Raw genomic sequence first — 6,776 nt, forward strand, 5'->3', positions numbered from 1 at the left:
AGGCTCCAGACGCGCAAGCTCAGTAATTGTGGCTCACAGGCCCAGCTGCTCCGCGGCATGTGGGATCTTCCCAGACCAGGGCTCGAACCCGTGTCCCCTGCATTGGCAGGCAGATTCTCAACCACTGCGCCACCAGGGAAGCCCCAGTTTTTAAAATTAGATAGAAAATAAAATAAAGAAAAGGACCTGGAGTCAGACAGCCCTGAGATTCAGACTTTGCTCTACTACTCACCAACTCCATGCTCCTTAGGAAGTTACATACCCCCTTAAGTCTCAGTTTCCTCCTCTGTAAAATGGTTATAATAATAATAATACCTACTTCATAGGTTTTTTGGATTAAATTAATAATTCATAATAGTTTGTATAAATATTACAGTGTGCCTGGCACACAGAAATTGACTCTAGATGGGGTTGGATTCAATAAAATCAGAACAGTAGAGAAAATTGAAACAGTAGTATAGAAAACATCCTATTTCTCCCTTCACTTCCAACTTGTATCCCTTCAGAATTTCTCTAGGGGGCTGTTCTTTCCCTGTTGCTATATGGGTTTTTTTTAGTCAGGTCCTATAACTTTACTGTTTAATAAAAACTGGGCTTTTAGACCCACGAAGTCATAAGGTTGTGTAGGCCCAGTAACAATCCATCCTCAGATGGAAGAGACAGATGTGAGACTGAGCATAAGCAGGATTGGAGGGCACAAGCAACCTGCTGAGCAGGTATCCCAGACTCCCCTATCGTCCACCACTGGTGCACCAGTGCGTTTCCTCTGCTCACACCTATTTGCATGGAGGAATGACCAGGGAGTAGGAGGAAAAAGCCCTACCTTGGTTCTTGGTTGGATTGACTCAATACAGGGGACAAGCTGAAAATGGACAGTGGCTGCACTGAAAGACAGTGATGAGGGAAAGTGTTCCCAATGGGCAGAGCACTGGTCATCCACTTTGTGTGGAAAGAGAAGTGACTCAGGGATAGAATATATCTGGACTCATAGACAGTGGTTAATGACTGGACTGACTGATCACGGGCCTGGAAGGAGCAAGGTTAGAAGATCACAGACAAGACCAGGGACTGGACCTATGAGAATGGACACAGGGAGATTGGTTCAAGATGGCGGAGCAGAAGGACATGCTCTCACTCCCTCTTGTGAGAGCACCAGAATCACAACTAACTGCTGAACAATCATCGACAGGAAGACACTGGAACTCACCAAAAAAGATACCCCACATCCAAAGACAAAGGAGAAGCCGCAATGAGATGGTAGGAGGGGTGCAATCACAATAAAATCAAATCCCATAACTGCTGGGTGGGTGACTCACAAATTGGACCACAGAAGTCCACCCACTGGAGTGAAGGTTCTGAGCCCCACGTCAGGCTTCCCAACCTGCGAGTCTGGCAACGGGAGGAGGAATTCCCAGAGAATCAGATCTTGAAGTCTAGTGGGATTTGATTGCAGGACTTCAACAGGACTGGGGGAAAAAGAGACTCCACTCTTGGAGGGCACACAGAAAGTAGTGTGCACATCGGGACCCAGGGGAAGGAGCAGTGACCCCATAGGAGACTGAACCAGACCTACCTGCTAGGGTTGGAGCGTCTCCTGCAGAGGTGGGGGGTGGCTGTGTCTCACTGTGAGGACAAGGACACTGGCAGCAGAAGTTCTGGGAAGTACTCCTTGGTGTGAGCCCTCCCAGAGTCCGCCATTAACCCTACCAAAGAGCCCGAGCAGGCTCCAGTGTTGGGTCACCTCAGGCCAAAAAACCAACAGGGAGGGAACCCAGCCCCATCCATCAGCAGACAAGCGGATTAAAGTTTTACTGAGCTCTGCCCACCAGAGCAACAGCCAACTCAACCCACCACCAGTCCCTCCCATGAAGAAACTTGCACAAGCCTCTTAGATAGCCTCATCCACCAGAGGGCAGACAGCAGAAGCAAGAAGAACTACAATCCTGCAGCCTGTGGAACAAAAACCACATTCACAGAAAGATAGACAAGATGAAAAGGCAGAGGGCTATGTACCAGATGAAGGAACAAGATAAAACCTCAGAAAAACAACTAAATAAAGTGCAGATAAACAACCTTCCAGAAAAAGAATTCAGAATAATGATAGTGAAGATGATCCAGGACCTCAGAAAAAGAAGGGAGGCAAAGATCGAGAAGATGCAAGAAATGTTTAACAAAGACCTAGAGAATTAAAGAACAAACATCTAGAAGAATTAAAGAACAAACAAACAGAGATGAACAATACAATAACTGAAATGAAAAATACACTAGAAGGAATCAATAGCAGAATAACTGAGGCAGAAGAATGGATAAGTGACCTGGACGACAGAATGGTGGAATTAACTGCCGTGGAACAGAATAAAGAAAAAAGAATGAAAAGAAATGAAGGCAGCCTAAGAGACCTCTGGGACAACATTAAATGCAACAACATTCACAGAAGGAAAAGGAGAAGAGAGAGAGAAAGGACCCGAGATAATATTTGAAGAGATTATCGTCGAAAATTTCCCTCACATGGGAAAGGAAAATAACCACCCAAGTCCAGGAAGTGCAGAGAGTCCCAGGCAGGATAAACCCAAGGAGAAACACACTGAGACACATAGTAATCAAATTGACAACAATTAAAGACAAAGAAAAATTATTGAAAGCAACAAAGGAAAAATGACAAATAACATACAAGGGAACTCCCATAAGGTTAACAGCTGATTTCTCAGCAGAAACTCTACAAGCCAGAATGGAGTAGCATGACATATTTAAAGTGATGAAAGGGAAGAACCTACAACAAAGATTACTCTACCTGACAAGGATCCCATTCAGATTCGACAGAGAAATCAAAAGCTTTACAGACAAGCAAAAGCTAAGAGAATTCAGCACCACCAAACCAGCTCTACAACAAATGCTAAAGGAACTTCTCTAAGTGGGAAACACAAGAGAAGAAGAGGACCTACAAAAACAAACCCATAACAGTTAAGAAAATGGTAATAGGAACATACATATCGATAATTACCTTAAACGTGAATGGATTAAATGCTCCAACCAAAAGACACAGGCTCACTGAATGGATACAAAAGCAAGACCCATATATATGCTGTCTACAAGAGACCCACTTCAGACCTAGGGACACATACAGACTGAAAGTGAGGGGATGGAAAAAGATATGCCATGTAAATGGAAATCAAAAGAAAGCTGGAGTAGCAATACTCATATCAGATAAAATAGACTTTAAAATAAAGAATGTTACAAGAGACAAGGAAGGACACTACATAATGATCAAGAGATCAATCCAAGAAGAAGATATAACAATTATAAATATATATGCACCCAACATAGGAGCACCTCAATACATAAGGCAACTGCTAACAGCTCTAAAAGAGGAAATCAACAGTAACACAATAATAGTGGGGTACTTTAACACCTCACTTACACCAATGGACAGATCATCCAAGCAGAAAATTAATAAGGAAACACAAGCTTTAACTGACACAATAGACCAGATAGATTTAATTGATATTTACAGGACATTCCATCCAAAAACAGCAGATTACACTTTCTTCTCAAGTGCACATGGAACATTCTCCAGGATAGATTGCATCTTGGGTCACAAAACAAGCCTCAGTAAATTTAAGAAAATTGAAATCATATCAAGCATCTTCTCTGACCACAATGCTATGAGATTAGAAATCAATTACAGGGAACAAAACGTAAAAAACACAAACACATGGAGGCTAAACAATACGTTACTAAATAAGCAAGAGATCACTGAAGAAATCAAAGAGGAAATCAAAAAATACCTAGAGACAAATGACAACGAAAACACGACAATCCAAAACCTATAGGATGCAGCAAAAGCAGTTCTAAGAGGGAAGTTTATAGCAATACAAGCCTACCTCAAGAAAAAGAAAAATCTCACATAAACAATCTAACCTTACACCTAAAGGAACTAGAGAAAGAAGAGCAAACAAAACCCAAAGTTAGTAGAAGGAAAGAAATCATAAAGATCAGAGCAGAAATAAATGAAATAGAAACAAAGAAAACAATAGCAAAGATCAATAAAACTAAAAGCTGGTTCTTTGAGAAGATAAACAAAATTGATAAAACATTAGCCAGACTCATCACGAAAAAGAGGGAGAGGACTCAAATCATTACAATTAGAAATGAAAAAGGAGAAGTTACAACAGACACCACAGAAATACAAAGCATCCTAAGAGACTACTACAAGCAACTCTATGCCAATAAAATGGACAACCTGGAAGAAATGGACAAATTCTTAGAAAGGTATAACCTTCCAAGACTGAACCAGGAAGAAATAGAAAATATGAACAGACCAATCACAAGTGATGAAATTGAAACTGTGATTAAAAATCTTCCAACAAACAAAAGTCCAGGACCAGATGGCTTCACAGGTGAATTCTATCAAATATTTAGAGAAGAGCTAACACCCATCCTTCTCAAACTCTTCCAAAAAATTGCAGAGGAAGGAATACTCCTAAACTCATTCTAGGAGGCCACCATCACCCTGATACCCAAACCAGACAAAGATACTACAAAAAAAGAAAATTACAGACCAATGTTACTGATGAATATAGATGCAAAAGTCCTCAACAAAATACTAGCAAACAGAATCCAACAACACATTAAAAGGATCATACACCATGATCAAGTGGGATTTATCCCAGGGATGCAAGGATTCTTCAATATACGCAAATCAAACAATGCATAAACCATATTAACAAATTGAAGAAGAAAAACCAAATGATCACTCAATAGATGCAGAAAAAGCTTTTGACAAAATTCAACACCCATTTATGATAAAAACTCTCCAGAAAGTGGGCATAGAGGGAACCTACCTCAACATAATAAAGGCCAAGTACGACAAACCCACAGCAAACATCATTCTCAATGGTGAAAAACTGAAAGCATTTCCTCTAAGATCAGGAACAAGACAAGGATGTCCACTCTCACCACTCTTATTCAACATAGTTTTGGAAGTCCTAGCCACGGCAATCAGAGAAGAAAAAGAAATAAAAGGAATACAAATTGGAAAAGAAGGAGTAAAACTGTCACTGTCTGCAGGTGACATGATACTATACATAGAGAATCCTAAAGATGCCACCAGAAGACTACTAGAGCTAATCAATGAATTTGGTAAAGTTGCAGAATACAAAATTAATGCACAGAAATCTCTTGCATTCCTATATACTAATGATGAAAAATCTGAAAGAGAAATTAAGGAAACACTCCCATTTACCATTGCAACAAAAAGAATAAAAGACCTAGGAATAAACCTACCTAGGGAGACAAAAGACCTGTATGCAGAAAACTATAAGACACTGATGAAAGAAATTAAAGATGATACCAACAGATGGAGAGATATACCATGTTCTTGGATTGGAAGAATCAATATTGTGAAAATGACTATACTACCCAAAGCAATCTACAGATTCAGTGCAATCCCTATCAAATTACCAATGGCATTTTTTACAGAACTAGAACAAAAAAATCTTAAAATTTGTATGGCGACCCAAAAGACCCCAAATAGCCAAAGCAGTCTGGAGGGAAAAAAGCGGAGCTGGAAGAATTAGACTCCCTGACTTCAGACTATACTACAAAGCTACAGTAATCAAGACAATATTGTACTGGCACAAAAACAGAAATATAGATCAATGGAACAAGATAGAAAGCCCAGAGATAAACCCACACATCTATGGTCAGCTAATCTATGACAAAAGAGGCAAGGATATACAATGGAGAATAGACAGTCTCTTCAATAAGTGGTGCTGGGAAAACTGGACAGCTACATGTAAAAGAATGAAATTAGAACACTCCCTAACACCATACACAAAAATAAACTCAAAATGGATTAGAGACCTAAATGTAAGACCGGACACTATAAAACTCTTAGAGGAAAACATAGGAAGAACACTCTTGGACATAAATGACAGCACGATCTTTTTTGATCCACCTCCTAGAGTAATGGAAATAAAAACAAAAATAAACAAATGGGACCTAATGAAACTTCAAAGCTTTTGCACAGCAAAGGAAACCATAAACAAGACGAAAAGATAACCCTCAGAATGGGAGAAAATATTTGCAAACGAATCAACAGACGAAGGATTAATCTCCAAAATATATAAACAGCTTATGCAGCTCAATATTAAAAAAACAAACAACCCAATCCAAAAATGGGCAGAAGACCTAAATAGACATTTCTCCAAAGAAGACATACAGATGGCCCAGAAGCACATGAAAAGCTGCTCAACATCACTAATTATTAGAGAAATGCAAGTCAAAACTACAGTGAGGTATCACCTCACACCAGTTAGAATGGGCATCATCAGAAAATCTACAAACAACAAATGCTGGAGAGGGTGTGGAGAAAAGGGAACCCTCTTGCACTGTTGGTGGGAATGTAAATTGATACAGCCACTATGGAGAACAGTGTGGAGGTTCCTCAAAAAACTAAAAATAGAATTACCATATGATCCAGCAATCCCACTACTGAGTATATACCCAGAGAAAACCGTAATTCAAAAAGACACATGCACCCCAGTGCTCACTGCAGCACTATTTACAATAGCCAGGTCATGGAAGCAACCTAAATGACCATCGACAGACAAATGGATAAAGATGTGGTACATATATACAATGGAATATTAGCCATAAAAAGAACGAAACTGGGTCATTTTGTAGAGACGTGGATGGATCTAGAGACTGTCATACAGAGTGAAGTAAGTCAGAAAGGGAAAAACAAATATCATATATTAAAGCATATATGTGGAACC

Source organism: Balaenoptera musculus, chromosome 1 (genome assembly GCF_009873245.2).
Source record: "Balaenoptera musculus isolate JJ_BM4_2016_0621 chromosome 1, mBalMus1.pri.v3, whole genome shotgun sequence".
Taxonomy (NCBI): domain Eukaryota; kingdom Metazoa; phylum Chordata; class Mammalia; order Artiodactyla; family Balaenopteridae; genus Balaenoptera; species Balaenoptera musculus.